We start from the raw sequence: 21,246 nt of genomic DNA, 5'->3' as shown, positions 1-21,246 counted from the left end.
TTGACTTGTTTTAGGTGGGGGTAAACATGTCTGGACCAGGAGGATCAGTGGATATTACTTATTGAGTTTTGAAGGATTGGAGAACTGTTTATATGGTAATCTCCCATGCTAAATTGCACCACTAAGAACATTTCTTGAACTTCTCAATAAATGTTTGCTAAATAAAAATGAAGAAAAAAGAATAAAGTACTTACATGCAAACAATTGGTTGTTCAGTGGTCTAGAGATTGATAGAGACATGTCTTATATGTTTATAAATCAGCTAGAACAAACAAGTGTGCAGAGAGTATTGTTTTCTTTTATATAGTAGAAGTCATCTCCTCTAAGACATGTCAATAGAAATAGTTCAACATGGGAAATCAACAGCATTGCATTAAAATGTTAAGATAATTTATTTAAGGAAGGAAAACATGCCATGATTTATTTGTAAAACTTAGAAGGTCTGAGCTATAAAATGCAGCATGGGAATCAGTGAGTCATTTTGACTAGTCCTTGAAAATGTTAGCTCAGTGTCCTGCTAAGGTACATGAGCCAACAAATTCCTAAGCTTCATTTGAAAGAGACAGAAAAAGAAAAGTGAAAATATTGCTATTCCAAGGTTCACTGGCACATATACTATGTGCATTTTGTATACTCTCCCTCCAAGAGATTTAATGAACTTGATGAAGATCCAGAGAAGAGAAACTTAAATGACTAAAGGGATTCTGGCACTTCTGATAAAAATATCTATAAAAATTATATCCAGCATTGCTTCAGTTTTTACTGTATGCTAGTCAATGTGAGACATGTATTTATGGATTGAATCCTTACAAAAGTCTATGGGGCAGGTAATATCATTTTAACCTCATTTACAGATAAGTTTACAAAGGATCAGAGAATTTAAGTGACTTACCCAAGTCAGACATCTAGTAAATGTCTGAGGCAAGATTTGAACCCAGGTAATGAGGTCCTAAAATCCATGCTCTTAACCATGACATTAAACAGGGAAGGTCATATATTTGGTTTTCAAAAAGGAAGGCAGAGAAAAAAAATTATGGGCATTTTTAAAATGATAAACATGCTGATAGACTTAATTTGGATTTGTCCTTCACTTATGAAAACACCATAAATACGTAACTGGAAAAGACACTGGTGTTCAGGATGCCTGTCACTACCAATTCCAATAAGCAATGACAGCAATTGAATCTTTTATGGGCACTTTATTCAGATGGCCGCTGATCCAAGAAGATGGTGGGTTCATACCCTAACAAACCATCTTCCCTTCTCTTTCCTGGTCAGGTCTTTTATAAGGTGGATGGATGGGGGAGGACAAACAAGGTGTGGTGAGGGCTTGGAGATTCAGAAGCTGCAACATTCCTGTTCTGGGCAGTTAGCTGTTCCCAAGCAGGGTGGTCAGAACACAAAAGGCCCAGATGCCTCCAACTTCTCCCCAGGCAGTAATCTCTAGTCATGGGAGGAGGTCGGCTGTTTTTCCCAGGAGCCAGAATGGGCCTTATCTGTAGTTTCTGAAACAAAAGCTTTAACATACACATTACTTGCTAGACTTATAATTTTTTACCTTAAGCTAAAATTTTCTAAGTCTTGAGTCCCCTATCAGATTTATTATATTTTCATATAAATAAGAAAAAATGTTACTTTAGACAGTGCAAGCAAAAACAAAAAAACTTTAATATATTATTCAAAACAATACTAGGAATAAAATATTTGCAGAATCAAAATTCTTAAATGATTTCATTGATTTTAGCTTCAACTGGTTTTTACCAACAAACATTAACAATTTTCATGTGTTTTTGTGATGTTAGTCTCATGTCAATTCCATGGCCTCCAGGTCACTTCCTTACATTTGGGGGCAGGGAGAAATGCACCAGGCTCAGAGCCTCTGTTTTTCTCATCTCCTCCCCTGGTGGGTGAATATCAAGGGTGATGCTGTCACAGTTTCTTTCCCCTCAGTTTAGCAATTTCCTTATATTGATGCATCCTGAACTTTGCCATTATCTAAATAATCTCCATGTGTAAAAATGATAATTGACAGTAAACCATTCTTATAATAATCCTCTTCTTTATTCTTATTATTCATCTTCTTTTTAAAATTTGAATGAGATGTACATACAGCCCCACTCATTTTTTTTTAAATTTTTCTGGACTCTCAGTATCTCCTGGATAATTTCATTTTCTACCTGATCAGTCAATCATTTCATTAAGATTTGCAACAACACCCTCAATTCCTTGACCACATAGTCATTGCACTCAATATACCTTTGATACCAATCTTAAATCCAACCAAATTTTTCCTCTGCTTCTGCTTTTAGACAGCTGAAGAATATGTAACAAATATAGTTACTTATATTTGGCAAGGAAATATTAAACACACAATAAATAAGTCAATAAATGGATGAGAAAAAAATTTACCCTAATTGGCTGTCACACATTTGTGATTTTTAACCTTAGCTGCTTCATTAAAATCTGCTGGCAAGCAGTGTACAATCCTTTACACTATCACGTGGTAGTTAAGAAACACACTGAAGCCACATTCTTGGGAAACTTAAAATCTCTGAGGCTCAACTTCTGCATCTGAAAATGGGAATAACAGAAGTACCTACCTTATAGATCAAACTTTTCTTTTTGTCTTACTGAGCTTCCTCAGTTTTCTTCACTCAATATATGCACTTTTGAATTTTTAGAAGAAAAGGTGTTCTTAAAATTCAATTTAACAAGTTTTTAATGCGTGTCCACTATGTTTTGGAAACCACGAGGATACAAGATGAATGTACCATGACTTCTGATTTCGAGGGCTTCATCAAATGGCAGAAGAAGAAATGCATCCCATGGGCTAGAAAATAGGGTTGAGTAAGATGTGTTAAAAGACAAGGACAGAAATGTTTAGGGTGAACTCAGTAAGAGGAACAAAAATTACCTGAATGGAAGTCAAGAACCTGTTCACAATAGACTCTAAAATTTTCTTATTCATCCCATAACAAGAAAAAGAAAAGAAGAAAAATAAAAGTTTAAAAACTAAATTCTATGGTTACCATGTATTTCTGTTACTTTTTCAGTAAACATCTTAATTACATTTTCAGATTTATTTTTACTAATCAGTAAGAAAGGATACAAAGAATATCAAGATCTACCCAAATTGCCATGGGTAAAAGGGGTGTGCTGAGAGTAGATGATGAAATATGTCTTCCTTATATCATTAGTTATCAGAGCAGCACTAAATTTTTCAACCTATAATAATTCTTCAAAGAAATATATATTTGCTAAAATATGATTTAAGGAAGTGCTACAGTTTGATAATTTATAGAATAATAGGACTTCGATATATAAAATGTTTTCCATTTGATATGTTCTTTCAATCAAAGTTAAAAACCTAATGAAATATTTCAAAGGAAATTATTATTCTCTGAAGAGAGGGTGGGAGAGTTTATGACTTGGAAATTAAATTGGCTGGTGAATAATTAAAAACAAATTGAAAACTTAAAGCACTTAAACTGGCAACATTATTGTTATATTGATTCACTGTCAAATGGAAATAGAAATTAAATTTAAGCAGAACCCATTAAGAATTGTTAGTCTGAAAGATGGTGGCATAAGTATATGCAAAATGTGCATCTTTCCACAACCACATCAAAATTACAATTAAACTACAGAACAGCTACTATTCAGAACCAAACCAGAAATCTACCTGCACAGAAGTTCTACAACTAAGGATATAAAGAAGAACACATCAAAACTAGTGGGAGGGATGAAGACACTGAATGGGCTGGGCCTACACTCATGTGTAGTTGATAAAAATCAGAAGGGATATCTCAGCTGCAGAGGTCCCACCTGAGGAGCAATAGGTCCCAGCCCATGACAGCCCTCAACCCATGGTTCTGGTGCCATGAAGAAAAGTTCCCATGACTTCTTGCTGTAAAAATCAGCAGGAATTGTGACTAATTGGGACCAAGAGCTACTGGAGTCCCAGGCTTTGCTTTTAAAGGGTCCACACATGGACTTACTCAGACTCACTCTCTCTGAGCTCCAGTGTTGAGGCAGCAGCTTGAAAGGTACCAAGGACATACAGGGAAGAATTGAATCGTGTGGCATCAGGGTGAGAGGTGGAGGGGCAGCTTTCTTCCAGACTGAAGTGCTGGCAGAGGCCATTGTCCCTTATCTGAGCCATTCCCTTACAGAGCCTGCTGGTAGGCACCACATCTGAGTCTCTATCAACCTATCTGATACTGTTCCTCCCACCCTGGTGATTCTCTGAGACCCCACCACACCCAACTTGCAGGCCCACCCAAGCTGTTTACAGTGGATTTTTCATACAAATGCACTGTCCTTGCTCATGCTTCAGACTTTCCTAAAATCTCTCAAATAAGCAGCATCTGGCCTTGGCATGCCCTGTATCTCTCACTAAATTTACCCAAGCCTTGCACTAATGGCAGCTGGCCTTTAATGCAGGGTGTGGCCTCTCCTGGGCACCTCCAAGCCCAGCACAACTAGCAGCCATCTGCAGATTGCTTTGTAGATCATCCTGGGTGGCTCCAGGTAAAACATGTGTTCCAGCTAAACTTGGCACAGAAGCCTCAGAGCCAGTGCACCCAGTACAGTTTTAGACCATGTTGAAGAACCACCCAACCACCTTCACAAGCAACATATTTGAGGGTCAGACTCAGTGGGCATGAGAGTGCCACTGAATTAAGTTCTGTTCTGAGGGGTGAGCCCCTGCACAGCTTATCCTCTGTGGTGGGTACAGCCAGTCCTTGCAGCCAATGGGCCTTGGGGTAAGTCCCTCCCACTGACATGCCCACAGCAACCAAAACTGAACTACAACAGGAGTATGTACACAACCCACACAAGGGTAAGAGGTGGCATACTTGGAGTACCTAGCTCAAGTGGATGCAGAGGCTATGCCTTTAGCTGCTACAGAACACCTACTACATAAGGCCACTCCACCAAGCCTGGGAGATGTAGCAGCTGTACCTAACACATAGAAACAAACACAGGGTGAATGCCAAAATGAGGAGGCAAAGAAATGTGTCCCAAAAGAAAGAACAGAACAAAACTCCAGAAAAAAGAGTGAAATCAAATGGAGACAAGCCATCTACTAGATGCAGAGTTTAAAACGGTGGTTATAAAGATGTTCAATTAACTTAGAGGAAAAGAAGATGAACTTAGTGAGAACTTCAACAGTGTAAACAAGGACATCAAAACTATAAAAAAGAACTATTCATAAATGAAGGATACACTAACTGAAATGAAGAATACATTACAGGGAATCAACAGTGGGGTAGATAAAGCAGAGGATCATATCAGAGGTTTAGAAGATAAGGAAGCAGAAAACACCCAATCAGAACAGCAAAAAAGAATCCCCCCAAATGAGGATAATATAAGGAGCCTCTTGGACAATTGTAAGTATACCGACATTTGCATCATGGGGGTGCCAAAAAAGAGAGAGAAATTAAGGAATTGAAAACCCATGTGAAAAAATAATGATGAAAAACTTCCCTAACTTGGTGAAGGAAATAGCCTAGGAAGTACAAGTCTAGGGAGCACAGAGAGTCCCTGGCTGGTGTGGCTCAGTGGATTGAGTGCCAGCCTGTGAACGAAGAGGTCACTGGTTGGATTCCCAGTCAGGGCATGCCTGAGTTGTGGGCCAGGTCCCTGGTTGAGGGTGCACAATAAGCAACTGATGGATGTGTTTCTCATATATCAATGTCCCTCTCCTTCTCTCCCTCCCTTCCCCTCTCTCTGAAAACAAATTAAATCTTTAAAAAATAAAACAAATAAAATGCCAAAGGTTAAAGACAAAAAGAGAATTTTCACAGCAACAAGAGAAAAGTTAGTTACATACAAAGGAGCTTCCATAAGACTATCAGCTAATTGCTCAACAGAAACTTTGCAGGCAAGAAGGGATTGGAAAAATATATTCAAAGTGATGAAAATCAAGGACCTACAACCAAGATTGCCCAGCAAAGCTATCATTTAGAATTGAAGGACATATAAAGAGCTTCCCAGACAAGAAAAAGCTAAAGGAGTTTATCACCATCAAAGCAGATTTATAGGAAGTATCAAAGGTTCTTCTTCAAGAAGAAAGAGAAAAAATATAAATAATACAATGGTAATAAGTACACATCTATGAGCAATTGAATCTAAAAACAAAACAAAACAAAAAACACATGCTAACCTCCCAGGACCACATCTGGAGAATGGCTAATATTCTGCCAGCTTCGGAGACAGGAGGGAACACACGCCTGGCAGAGATACCCATTCCATTCCCCGCTTGCCCTGTAGCTGTGATTGGAAGACACTCTGCAACAATGCTAAAAACAACAACAAATAAAAAAACACATGCAAAATAAATAAATAAGCAGAATGGAAACAATCTTTTAGATAGAGAACATTTTGACAGTTGCCAGATGGGAGGGGCATTGTGGGGATGGGAGAAAAAGGTGCAGGGATTAAGAAGTACAAATTGGTAGTTACAAAATAGTCATAGGGATGTAAAGTACAGTTTAGGGAAAGTAGTCAATAATGTTGTGGTGCCTATGTATGGTTTCAGATCAGTGCAAGGTTTCTCAGGATGATCACTTAATAAGTTATATAATGTCTAACAACTGGAAATAGAAAAAAAATTAAAAAGAGAAAAAAGGGAATTGTTAGTCTAAGGAGCACTTCATCTTTTCTAAAGTATATACATGGGGCAAAAGTAGGTTTACATTAGAAAATAAATATATTAATAAATAATACAAAAATAAACTTCTTTCATATACTCACAATTCTAAACCTACTTTTGCTCTACACTGTATATAAGTGTCATGGCTAAGAAAATTGAACTTCAGTGCTATTATATTTAGCAGTCTTAAGAATCTGCTATCTGGGAGCTTTTCCAGTACTGTGTGGACCTGTTCTTGGTACCTTCATTAGTATTCATTGGGGACCATCATAGTTATGTATAGTTGATCTTCCATCCAAGAAACTAAATAACAAAGCAAAACAAGAAACTTTCATGTCTTGTGTTTGGAGAAGTTTTGGGGTGGGATTTTTTTTTGGTGTAATTGTAAATATTTGGAATTCCTCTCAAATATAATTAATGGTGAAAATTTAGATCTTTAAGCATTGCAACAAAGCTTATCTAACACTTAAAAATTTTTTATGTTACATCATTATGACAGGAGGAAGAATCCACATAATTTATGTAGATTATGTCTGTTCATATAAAGTAAGTACAGGAATTCAAAAATGATAAATAGTCAAAGTGAAGTCAAATTACTCTCTTGAATGTCCTATGTATCTTTCTTAGGCAATACTCTATCTCTATCAAAAACTTTCTCCTATCCCTAATCAAAAACTAATTGATCACTGTGGTGGTTCAACATAGGTGCATAAATTCTTTGTTAATAGTCCCTCCAAATATGGAGCTTAGCTCCTCTCCCTCTTAGTTGGGCAAAACTTAATGACTTGCTTCTAACAAATGGAGCATGGAAAGTGAAAAAGTAACTACAGTAGAGATAATTGGCATACATTGTTTTAACTAGGTTAAGGCTAACTACATCAGTGATGTTGTGTTGATGGCAGGTACCATATGATATAAAATAATAAGAACAGCACTTTACTTTTTCCCAAACCCACAACTCCAGTCTGTTGTGAAAAAAAATCAGAAAATTTTAAATTCTAAATTCTAACCTTCTACAAAATATATGACCAGTACTTTTCAAACTTTTCAAGGTCCTGAAAGTAAAAAAAAAAAAAAACAAAAGCAAATAACTCACCCAAAGTAGAAGAGACTGAGACAACACAGCAAAATTCAATGTATGTTTCCTAGCATAAATCAGGATCAGAAATAAAATATTAGTAGAAAAACTAGAGAAATTCAAATACAGTCCTTAGTTTAGGTCACTAGTGTAGTTTAGTTTAGTTTAGTTTAGTTTAGTTTAGTATTGCACCAAGGTTCTTAGTTTTTTATTGTGCTACAACAACTTTAGGGAAACTAAGTGGAGGTTATAAGAAACCCACTACACTGTTTTCAACTCTTTTGTAAATGAGATATTTTAGATAATTTTTTTAAATAACTAACTCATGAGAACTGAATGCCCCACTGATGATTATCGCTGTTTTAAGCTACTACAATTTGGAGTGATTGGTTATGCAACAAAGCATAATCAGTGAAATTACATAAGTTGAAATATGTAAGTTCATCAAATGCTATTCTCACCAAGGAGATAATAGTACAGATTAAAACAACTATTGTACCTCTTAATGTTACTTAGAATGTTTTTGAACTTACACCAGGTGATCAATAATGTAATTTACTATAGAATTTGGAGTGTAATGCTTAATGAAACATGTACTTATATTCAAGAGAGTAGTCAGAAGAAGCCAGTGGAGCTGAAAATCTGCCAAACCAAAGGCTAATTAAAATGAATTTTAAATATTTCACCCTGGTTGGTGTGGCTGAGTGGATTGAGTGCCAACCTGTGAATCAGAGGGTCGCCAGTTCAATTCCCAGTCTAGGGCACATGCCTGGGTTGTGGGCCAGGTCCCCACTAGGGAGTTCGGGAGGGGCAACCACACACTGATGTTTCCCTCCCTCTCTTTCTCCTTCTTTTCTCTTCTCTAAAAATAAATAACATCTTTTTTAAAAGTATTTTTCTATTTTTTATACTTTCACCTACTTGAAACTACTAGTTTTTTCAACATAAGTGAGACATATGCCCCTTTTTTAAGAGTAAAATGGCTAAATCTGAGACACTGGGTCTACTGGTGGCCCAGTCTCTAAAGAAAACTTGATTTTTTAAAAATTCTTTTATTGTTGTTCAATTACAGTTGTCTGTATTTATGCCCCCCCAAACCTACATCCCTCCCTTGCTTCCACACTCCCTCTTGGTTTTGTCTGTGTGTCCTTTATAGCAGTTCCTGCAAACCCTTCTCCCCACTGTCCTCTCCCCCCTCGCTATTGTTAATTCTTCTTAATTTCAATGACTCTGATTATATTTTGTTTGCTTTTTCTTGTATTTATTATGTTCCAGTTAAAGGTGAGATCCTATGGTGTTTGTCCCTCACTGCCTGGTTTATTTCACTTAGCATAATGCTCTCCAGTTCCATCCATGCTGTCTCAAAGGGTAGGAGCTCCTTCTTTCTGCTGTGTAGTATTCCATTGTGTAAATATACCATAGTTTTTTGATCCACTCGTTTGCTGATGGGCACTTAGATTGCTTCCAGCACTTGGCTATTGTAAATTGTGCTGGTATGAATATTGGGGTATATAGGTTCTTCTGGATTGGTATTTCAGGGCTCTTAGGGTATAATCCCCAGCAGTGGAATTGCCTGGTCAAAAGGCAGTTCCATTTTTAGTTTTCTGGGGAAATTCCATGTTGTTTTCACAGTGGCTGCACCAGTCTGCATTCCCACCAACATTGTACTGAGGTTCCCTTTTCTCCACATCCTCTCCAACATTTGTTTGTTGATTTGTTTATGATGGCCATTCTGACCAGTGTGAGGTGATATCTCATTGTGGTTTTAATTTTTATCTTTCTGATGGCTAGTGATGCTGAGCATCTTTTCATGTGTTTCTGGGCCCTCTAGACAAGTGTATGTCCTCCCTAGACAAGTGTCTGTTCAAGTCCTTTACCCATTTTTTAATTGTGTTGCTTGTCTTCTTAGAGTGGAGTCCTGTAAGTTCTTTATATATTTTGGAGATGAAACCCTTGTCTGAGGTATCATTGGCAAATATGTTTTCCCAAGTAGTTAGTTCTCTTTTAATTTTAATGCTGTTTTCTTTAGCCATGCAGAAGCTTTGTAATTTGATGTGGTAGAAAACTCAATTTAGATATCACCTCATGCCTGTCAGAATGGCTATCATCAATAAATCAACAAACAGCAAGTGTTAACAAAGAAGTGGAGAAAAGAGAACCCTCATGAACTGGTGGTAGAAATGCAAATTAGTGCAGCCACTATGGAAAACAGTAGGGAAGTTCTTCAAAAAATTTAAAGAGATAAAACCACTTTAATACCCAGCAATTCCACTTCTGTCTATATATCTGAAGAAACCAAAAATATTAATTGGAAAATTAATATTGCAGCATTATCTGCAATAGCCAAGTGTCCATCAATAGACAAGTGGATAAAGAAGTTGCGGGACTTCTGGCAAGATGGAGGCATAGGTGGACGCACCGTACCTCCATGCACAACCAAGATTAGAACAACAACAATTTAGAGGCAGAATAACACCCAGAACTGACAGAGAATTTATCTGAATGGAAGTTGGACAGCCAAGAAGTTGAAGTAGACCGGTTCATCCAGACCAGTAGGAAGGGCAGAGAGGAGCCGGGAGCAGCACACGGTGCGAATGGAGAGCAGGGAGAACAGGGTGCCTAAGGCAACTGGGAGCACATTAGCCATCTGGGGCATGCAGGATCACAGTGGGTAGACCCTGAGTATGCAAGCGGCGGCTGGTGGACCCAGTGTGGCGGCGATTGTGGACTGGGGCAGAGCACGCAACTCAGGGTCCCAGTAGTACTGGGGCTGGGTGCTGAGGTGCCAGGAGAGCAGAGATACTGCCATTGTTCCCTCCCACCCCTGCCCCCACATACAACGTCACAATCTAGTGACTGGGGTGCCCAGCCCCAGTGAACACCTAAGGCTCCACCCCTCACCATAACAGGAGTGACCAGACCAAAAAAAAAAAAAGAGAGAGAGAGAGACAGAGACATGTCTCAAATAGAAAAACAGAGTGATGTCCCAGGGCTCATTCTTTTGAGCAACTAAGAGATAGCCAATCTATCAGATGCACAGTTCAAAACACTGGTGATCAGGATGCTCACAGAATTGATTGATTTGGGGTGCAAATTACATGAAAAAATGCAGGTTACCATAAAAGAGATGAAGGAAGATGCACAGAGAACCAATAGTGATGGGAAGGAAACTGGGACTCAAGTCAATGGAGTGGACCAGAAGGAAGAAAAAAACAACCAAACAGGAAAGAATGAAGAAATAGGAATTAAAAAAAATGAGGAGAAGCTTAGGAACCTCCAGGACATCTTTAAACGTTCCAACATCTGAATTATAGGGGTACCAGAAGGGGAAGAGGAAAAGCAACAGATTGAGCACATATTTGAACAAATAATAAAGGAGAACTTCCCCAATCTGGCAAAGGAAATAGACTTCCAAGAAATCCAGGAAGCTTGGAGAGCCCCAAAGAAGTTGGACCCAAGAAGAAACACACCAAGGTACATCATAATTACATTAGCCAAGGTAAAATGAAGGAGAGAACCCTAGAAGCAGCAAGAGATAAGGGGACAGTCACCTACAAAGGAGTTCCCATCAGACTGTCAGCTGATTTCTCAAAAGAGACCTTGCAGGCAAGAAGGGGCTGGAAAGAAATATTCCACATCATGAAACACAAGGGCCTAGATCCCAGATTACTCTATCCAGCAAAGCTATCATTTAGAATGGAAGGGCAGATAAAGTGCTTCTCAGATAAGATCAAGTTAAAGGAGTTCATCATCACCAAGCCCTTATTTTATGAAATGTTAAAGGGACTTATCTAAGAAAAGAAGATAAAGAAAAAACATGTATAGTAAAAGGACAGCAAAGGCACAATTATTAACAACCACACCTAAAGCAAAACCAAAAGAAACTAAGCAAACAACTAGAACAGGAACAGAACCACAGAAATGGAGATCACATGGAGGGTTAGCAACAGGGGAGTGGGAGAAGGAGAGAGAGGGAAAAGTTACAGAGAATAAGTAGCATAGAATGTAGGTTGAAAATAGATAGGGGGAGGTTAAGAAAAGCATGGGAAATGTAGAAACTAAAGAACTCATAAGTATGACACATGGACATGACTAAACGGGGGATATGGGTGGGAGAGGGTGTACAGGGTGGACGGGAGTAAAAGGGGGAAAATGGGACAACTGTAATAGCATAATCAATAAAATATATTAAAAAAAAAGAAGTTGTGGTACATATGTGCAATGGAATATTACTTGGCCATAAAAAATGAAATCTTGCCATTTGAGACCATCAGTATGGCTGGAACCAGAGGGATTTGTGCTAAATGAAATAAATAAGACAGAGAAAGATAAAGACAGAGAAATAAATAAGACAGAGAAAGACATGTGATATCACTTATGTGTGGAATCTAAGGAACAAAATAAATAAACAAAACAAAAACAGATTCATAGATGCAGAGAACAAACTGAGGGTTGACAGATGGGAGGAGGTTTGGGGGACTGTGTGTAAAGGTGAATGGATGAAAAAGTACAAGTAAGTAATACAAATAGTAGTGCATGGGGCTATAAAGTAGGGCATAGGGAATATAGTCAATAATATTGTAATAACTATATATGGTCCCAGGTGGATACTTGAATTATTTAGGGGATCACTTTATAAAATATATAATTTTCTAAGCACCATGCTGTACACTTCACAGTAATATAAAATTATATTGGATGTCAAATGTAATTGAAAAATAAAAATAAATAATAAAAGAAAAAACATAGTTTTATATATCATAATTTAGTGGCATTTTTTTGATGACTTTCATACTTATCAGCTGTTATTTTTTTTCAGTGAACTGTATCAGGAATTTGTCCTTGATTTATTCCTTTCATTGAGTTACTACCTTGAAGTTTAAAACCAAAATTGCAAAATTTCTAACATTTGTTATGTTGAAACTTATTTTTCCTATTCTGAATATCTGAATTTTAAAATTAATAGTAAATTCCAGACTCTTAAACTCATTTCTGAAAAAATGGCCTTTACAACAATCTTGTCCTATCATTTCTGCTGCACTATTGTGATTTTTATGTCTTCATTCAAAAATGGCACCTGCATGAGATCCACCAGCAGCCTCCTCCAGGGTATTGATTTACTGCTGGAAGATTATTATTGAGGAAACAAGTATAACCCTGTATAATTCTTATCTGTGTCCTGGACTCTAATTTAGTATATTTACATCTCCATGTAATTATGAACACTTCTAACACACTGAAGTTTAAATCAAAATGCTGTCAGGTATGAAGAATTTTTTTAAAATGTAACCAATGTCAAAGAGTAGGAGATCAGATAATTTTTTTCTATAAATAATGTTGCATTCTTTATTAATGACATCTATGTGTGCGTTCTGGGGCAGTCTTTTGGTTTTATGCTCATTTTTTTCTGTTTGTAAAACTAATGTGTAAAATTAATAAGCCTAATTTTAAATAAATGAATCCTTGATTTTAGTAATACCTATTCTAAAATTTTGAGCTAAGTTTTTAGTAAACTCCAAATATTTAAAAAATATTTATTGATACTATCATTAATGGGTGCAATGAGCTAGGTATTGCAGAAAAGTAGCCATGTATTTGCAGAATTTGTTAACTGTTTTCTACTAATTTGTGTATTTTATGGGCATTTAACATATACTTCTCATCTACTAATATTCTGCTTTCTCTGTTGGATATACAGTTGACCCTTGAACAACATGGGTTTCAACAGGGCAAGTCCAATTATATGTGAATTTTTTCAATAAATATATATAGTACTGTAAAAATATTTTCTTATGGTTTTCTTAATGAAATTTCTTTCTTTAACTTACTTTATTTTAAGAATACAGTATATAATACATATCCATGCAAAATATGTATGTATTAATCAACTGTGTACATTATCAGAAAGTCAACAATAGGTTAGTAGTAGTTAAGTCATGGAGGGGTCAAAAGTTGCACATGGATTGTTGACTTCACAGGGGTTGGCACCCCTAAACTTCATGTTGTTTAAGGTTCAACTGTATCAGTTATGGTTTTCATATCTTCATTATCATTCATGGTCCTGGCAGGAAATAAGATGAACTCAGATAGTTTAAATGAAGACACTTATAAAGGAAGAGTTTCCTTACAGAATGGTTGGCAGGTCTGAGGACATAATCAAAGCATTTCAAAGGACCCAGAGAATAACAACATAGGGAAGAAGTTATTTCCATTAAAAAAACTAAAGAATACAGGAATGATCCCAGAGAAAGCTGGAGCCCTAAAAGAGATACTATTCACTGGAAGTCTTAGTCTTTACAAGTTATAATTGTTCCTGATAATTTTGCCAAAGCAATAAAGACATGGGGAGGATATACTTCAGTCTCTTTCTCTCCCTTCCTACCTTGTAATCTCCTGTTCTGCTGCACATGCTTCCTATAGGCAAAATCTAATCAGAAGCCCACTAGTTTGACAATATGTCCTAGACATTAGTCACCCAGGCCTCCAGAGCAATGCAGAGAAGGAAAGGGAATAACTGAGAAAAAAACAGCATAGCTTTATAAGAAAATACTTTCTTGTGGTAGACATTCCAATCTTTTTAAGTCATACTTTCAATGTATTTAAATATAAGAAAGTATTATAGTAGATTTACATTTTATTCAAATATTAATATAAACTGAAATTATTACAATATTCCTTTTATGACATTTGTTTCTTCTCAAAAGATAATATAGTTGACAAATAAACAATAAAACTGCCTGACAGGTAATCTTAAAGTTAATTCATCAGTTGATCATTTGAAACAATGCACCCAGTCATTTGTGGCTTTGCGGGACCTTGGACAGATCCCACCATGACTGCTCTGTAGTTTTCCACAGTGTGTTATGCTTTTCCTATTTATCTAGCTAAAGTTTCCCAAGTTGTTTTTAAATTATTTGAGCTGTTACTTACTGATATATAAATATGTTGTGATATTATAGCAAGAGACTTAGTAAAAATGACTAGGCTCTTTGGTGTAGACACTCTCCTTCATAGGACAGGCCTTATAAGCAACTGACATGATGGTACTCTTAAAACTAATTCTCTGACCTTATATTCTATATTACAGAACCAGATTCTGGAAAGAGTGAGTGTGTCATTCCTGTTGTATTGACAAACTTTGCATTTCCAGCATGAAAATATAATAATTTGGAGTAGCTTTTAGAATTACAGTAATGCCTTTACATTTGTAAGTGACCTTCAACTGCTATTACACAATCTTGAGATTTATTGAGATAATTATAGATAATGAAATTACAGATGACCTCACTAATCACAGTTCTCCAAATATGTCAACTACATCATTTTCTTTAAAACAAAACCCATAGTACTGTGGTGTTTGTACTTAGCACATCTTGTTCAGATGTCTGAAACACCCACTAACACATTAGACTGCTACATAAAAGGCTACAACTAATTTGGCAGAGAATTATAGACTAAATCACTAAACTATAGCAATTTAAAAAATGGATCATTTTTTGGAATACTTCTACAATTTAGGAAATATGAGGAATAGTAAACTAGGCCAGTCTTACTAATGAATGATAAGTTTTGCACATGCATAAATGTATTTCATATTCAGCTAGAGATAATAAAATTCAATGTTATATTTTTATTAAATATCACTTAAAGTAATAATTATAAAAACATGTGTAAGATATAAAGAAAAACAATACAGTAAACATCTATGTAACTACATACAGCTTTAAAATAAAATGGTAACAGTATCTTGAATGTGGGTGTATCATTCCCTTGATTTTATTTTTGTTTATAGTCATGTCAGTCTTTTTTTTCTTTTTTAAAAAATATATTTTATTGATTATGCTATTACAGTTGTCCTGTTTCCCCCCTTCACTCCCCTCCACCCTGTACACCCTCTCCCACCCACATTCCCCCGCTTTAGTTCATATCCATGTGTCATAAGTTCTATAGCTTCTACATTTCCCATACTATTCTTGCCCTCCCCTGTCTATTTTCTACCTACCATCTACACTACTTATTTTCTGTACCTTTTCCCCCTCTCACCTCCTCCCACTCCCCTGTTGCTAACCCTCCATGTGATCTCCATTTCTGTGGTTCTGTTCCTGTTCTAGTTTTTTGCTTAGTTTGTTTTCGTTTTTCTTTGTGTGTGGTTGTTAATAATTGTGACTTTGCTGTCATTTTACTGTACATATTTTTTATCTTCTTTTGCTTAAATAAATCCCTTTAACATTTCATATAATAAGGGCTTGGTGATGATGAACTCCTTTAACTTGACATTATCTGAGAAGCACTTTATCTGCCCTTCCATTCTAAATGAAAGCTTTGCTGGATAGAGCAACCTTGGATGTAGTTCCTTACCTTTCATGACCTGGAATACTTCCTCTTCTTGCCTGCAAGGTCTCTTTTGAGAAATCAGCTGACAGTCTGATGGGAACCCCTTTGTAGGTTACTGTCTCCTTATCTCTTGCTGCTTCTAGGACTCTCTCCTTCATTTTTACCTTGGCTAATGTAATTATGATGTGCCTTGGTGTGTTCCTTCTTGGGTCCAACTTCTTTGGTACTCTCTGAGCTTCCTGGACTTCCTGGAAGTCTATTTCCTTTTCCAGAATGATGAAGTTCTCCTTTATTATTTGTTCAAATAAGTTTTCAGTTTCTGACTCTTCTTCTTCTCCTTCTGGTACCCCTATAATTCAGATGTTGGAATGTTTAAAGATGTCCTGGAGGTTCGTACGCTTCTCCTTGTTTTTGTTTTTGTTTTTTAATTCTTATTTCTTCATTCTTTCCTGTTTGGTTGTTTTTTTCTTCCTTCTGGTCCACTCTATTGTTTTGAGTCCCAGTTTCCTTCCTGTCACTATTGGTTTCCTGTGCATTTTTCTTCATTTCTCTTATTGTAGCCTGCATATGTTCATCTAATTTGCAACCAAAATCAACCAATTCTGTGAGCATCCTGATCACCAGTGTTTGAATTGTGTACCTGATAGGTTAGCTGTCTCTCAGTCGCTTAAATGGATGAGTTCTGGGGCTTTGATTTATTCTTCTGTTTGAGCCATCTTTTTTTTTTCCTGGTCACACCCGTTACAGTAAGGGGTGGAGCCTTAGATGTTCACCAGGGCAGGGCACTCCAGTCACTGGGTTGTGACATTGTATGTGGGGGCAGGGTTGAGAGGGAACAATGGTGATTGCTCCGTTCTTTGTGGGACCTCAGTCCCCTCTGCTGCTTCCTCCAAGCAAACTGGGCCCCTCTGGTGCCAATTCCCATGTGGGTGGGTGTGTGCACACTGTGAGACCCTCCAAGGACCTCCCCCGTGAGAATGGGTGTCTCTTCGTGTGCCTCAATTCCCACAGATGTCCTCAGTCAGTGTCCTGAGGCTCTATTTCCCAGGTCTGTGATCCTGGGTTGCAAGCCCTGCCTTGCTTTACTATCGCTGTCTCACTGGATCTGCTGGTTGCTTGTTGCCACCCCTGGGCCAGGGTCTGCCAGCTGCCACCTGTGCACTCAGGGTCCACCCGCTGTGGGCTTACATGCCCCAGATGCCTCACACATCCCTGGATGTCTTATGTGCCAGTCCCACTGCTCTCTGCTCTCCGCTCCTGGCTGCTCATCTCCACCCCTCCAACTGGTCTGGATGCACAGGTCTAATTCCACTTCTTGGTTGTCTGACTTCCATTCAGATCAATTTTCTGTCATTTCTGGATATTACTCTGTTTCTAAATTGTTGTTGTCCCTATTTTGGTTGTGTGTGGAGGTACAGTATATCCACCTATGCCTCCATCTTGGCCAGAAGTTAGTCATGTCAGTCTTGAATTATCCTTTTATTTTTCTTCTAAATTTTAACTTTACTGAATTAGACATCATGGTTTAACTTAGCAAATTTTTGTATAAATTTATTCACATATTTGCCACTTTCCTGTTCATTATTCTTGCATTTCAGGTTTCCATCTGGGGTCATTTTCCTTTAGCCTAGAATATGTATTTTGGAATTGCCTTTAGGGAAGAGCCAGTGGTAGTACACACTATTCATTATTTATTTATATGGAAAAAAGTCCTTAATTCTGTTTTGTTCTCATAAGACATTTTTACTAAATATACAATTATAAGTTGATAGTGTTTTCTTACAGCCCCTTAAATATATTATTCAACTACCCTCTGGCTTCCATTGTCAGTTCTGAGAAATCAGCTATCTCAGTACAGTCAATCAACTAGTGACAAACTATATCTTCTTTTAACTCTAAAAAACATATTTTGATCTGTAGTTCCACACTAATATGTATAATTGTTAATATTTTAAATTTTTACCATGGTTGGAATTTTGACACCTTACCATGAGTACTGTAATAGTTAAGAACAGGCATGGGCTGTCTTATGAAACTTATGAGGAAATGAGGGAAAATTAAATAAGCACCAGAAACAAACTTGACCTCAAGTTTGGACATACTGGACCCCAAGTACATATACATTTTGGACATATTGAATATAATGTGTCTTTAAGATATTTAAGTAGAGAAATAAAGTAGGCAATTTAATATATGTCAGAAACTCAGAGGAGTTTTGACTGAACACATACTGTATTTTGCCGTGCATAATGCACATTCATGTTTTTGACCCAAACTTTCAAGGAAAAAGTCTTTTATTTTAATTTTTAATTCAATGTTTTTTATTTATACTTATAAATTAAGCCAATTATCATATTCTGGTTGTTATTTTGCATATGGATATCATTATTGCTTTCTAGAATAACACTTTTAACACATAAGCATAAATAAAAGAATTAAAAACATTTATATAGATAGGGAATTAGTACCACCCATGTATAATGTGCATCCTTATTTTTCCCTCAAAAATTTGTACAAAAAAATTGTGCATTATACGTGGCAACATATGTAAGTTTGCACATCAGATAAGTAAAGGAAGAAAATAATAATATACTGGGTGAAAATTTTAAGACTATAATGTAAAATGAGAAGAGATGAAGTATAAGAATACAGTCTTAAGAAACTACAGTATTTAATGGCCAAGGGAGTGGGAAATGAAGACAAAGAAAGCCACAAGGTGTTATAGGGGCATCAGGAACAGTCTGTGTCAGCAGGTTGCAATAAAATCTTTGGAAAGAGAATGTTTAAAAAGGAGGAAATGAGTAAGTATTTGATATACTGCTTCGAGGGATCTTAGTTAAGATAGTACTGAAAAATAACCACTTAACTTAACTGAATATAGAAATAGGTAGTCCTGAAATCAGACTTCGGTGGTTTCAGGTCTAATGGAGAGGGAGAAAATGGAGGCCAGAAATTATGTATAAGTCATTGTAAGCTAAAGCATGGGATAGTGAAAAAGAACCCCCAATATTACATGAGCTCTTTATTGCAAAGGTTGGTTTTATGCTCAAACCGTAGCCTGTTGTCAGCTGATACAAGCTCTGGTGATGTCTTGCATCACTCAGGATCAGGATCAGGATCACAGACAGCTGTTGTTGACATTGTTAGTCTCATAGTGGAAGAAAAAATGAAAGTGACAGGACAATGCAATTACTCTAAGAGCTTCTTCTTGGAAGTGGCTCATATCACTTTCACATATATTTTATTCACTAAAGAAAGTCACATGGCCAAACCTAACATGGGCAATAGGAAACCTAATGTGAGCAATAGGAAACATAAGGCAGCAATGGGGAGGAATATTTTAATTAAATATAAAGTCTATCATATGTACAAAGGATTTTTATTATTTTATTATGAATGAGGAGAATGGGAAATAAGAGAGGCCATATTAATTGAGAAAATCTTTTTAATGAAGATCATTTATTATGTTTAATTATGATGGGAAAGATTCTAACTGTAAGATAATTATTGAATATATTCAGGAGAGGAGGTGGTTGATATTTTGAAGTTTCTAAGCAATAGAATCCATGTTATAGAGTGGCCCTGGCTGTAGATAGGAAGAACTTCTCCCTCATTAATGAAATAAAATTTTTCAGAAGGGTAAGAGCTCATCTACATAGATGTGTAGGTTTGTAAAAGGGTACTAGATAGAATTCTAATATGTATGATAGCTTCTCTGTGAAGTAGAATACAAGAAATCTACTAAGACAATGGAGAAAATTAAAAAATATATCAAAGGTAAAAGAAAGTGGAGAAGCTTTGAAGCATTTATAGTAAAGAAGAGTAGAGAAAGCTGAATAAAAAACATAGTCCATTTGCTAAACAGTCCTGAGGGCCTTTTGCTGATTACAAATTTACAGTGTCACCATCTGCCCTCTTGTGATTTCCCCAGCTGTATTTGCTCCCATGTAGTCAAAATAAAGCCATTCCGTTATATTCATCCACAGATGGGTTTTGCCAGCTAGAAGTAAAAAAATAAGAGGTACAAAAGGTAATGATATCTTGGCAATAGTGTAACTGAAATATGAATCATGGAATCTAAGCTGAATAAAATAGTGAAGTAAAGATAAGAAAGATCTGATTTACTGGATGACAATGTATCAAATTGGAGATCTTGATGAGAGAGAAGTAGAAGTCACTGAACACATAAGCTCAAAGGAGAGAGACTCTAGTGGTTTTAGAATTAGTGATTTGGTATTTGAAGAGTCTAATGTGGTGATAAATTAGGGATGTGATTGTGTAAGTGGAAGTGGTTGGATTAAGTGGACTAGAGAAGGTAGCTGAGAAATTGGATGGGTTATCCACTTGTGTGTGAAGGCATTCATTGTCATAGGAGGGGAGAGATTTGATGAATAAACAGTGATCTGGTTATCTGTGGAAGACACTGTCAAGAGAATGAGAAGAAAAGCCACACACTGGGAGAAGAAAATATTTGTAAAAGAAATACCAAGAAAGGGCTGTTATCCAAAATATATAAAGAACGCTTAAAACTCAACAGTAAAAATACAAACAACCTGATTAAAAATGAGCAAAAGACTTGAATACTTGATGAAAGAGGATATACAGATGGCAAATAATCATATGAAAGGATGTTCCATATTATATATTATTGAGGAAATGCAAATTAAAATGAGATAAGGCTAATACCTATGAGAATAGCCAAAATTCACAAAACTGACTACAGCAAATGCTGACGAGGTTGTGCAACCATGGGAACAGTCATACATTGCTGGTGGGAATACAAAATGGTACAGCCACTTTAGAAGACAGCTGGGAAGTTTTTACAAAACTAAACATATTTGTGTTATATGATCCAACAATTGTGTATCATGGTTCTGACTCAAATGAGTAAAACACTTATGTCCACACACACACAAAAAACACCCTGCACAAAGATGTTTATAGCAGCTTTGTTCAAAATTGTAAAAACTTGGAAGCATCCAAAATAACCCTTCAGTAGGTGAATGAATAAACTGTAGTATATCCAACAATAGAATAATATTTAGGACTGAAAATAAGTTTGCTCTTAAGCCATGAAAAGACATAGAGGAAACTTAAATGTGTATTACTAAGTGAAAGAAGACAATAATCCCAATTATATGACATTCTGGAGAGTGCAAGACTATGGAAACAGTAA

At 36.6% G+C, this 21,246-nt stretch overlaps 1 long non-coding RNA gene and 1 other non-coding gene across 2 annotated transcripts in view; both read left to right on the top strand.

Annotated features, from left to right (window-relative positions):
• The window catches only part of LOC118496716, a 335,683-nt gene that overhangs the window by 232,348 nt on the left and 82,089 nt on the right, over positions 1-21,246 (top strand). The window lies entirely within an intron of this gene.
• Positions 6,167-6,305, top strand: LOC114507168. Its single transcript, XR_003685438.1, has one exon. It is a non-coding gene; the product is annotated as a small nucleolar RNA SNORA7 (small nucleolar RNA).

This window comes from Phyllostomus discolor, chromosome 9 (assembly GCF_004126475.2).
Source record: "Phyllostomus discolor isolate MPI-MPIP mPhyDis1 chromosome 9, mPhyDis1.pri.v3, whole genome shotgun sequence".
NCBI classification, from domain to species: domain Eukaryota; kingdom Metazoa; phylum Chordata; class Mammalia; order Chiroptera; family Phyllostomidae; genus Phyllostomus; species Phyllostomus discolor.
Note: the sequence above shows the minus strand (reverse complement) of the source record. Positions and strands in the feature narration are given on the sequence as shown.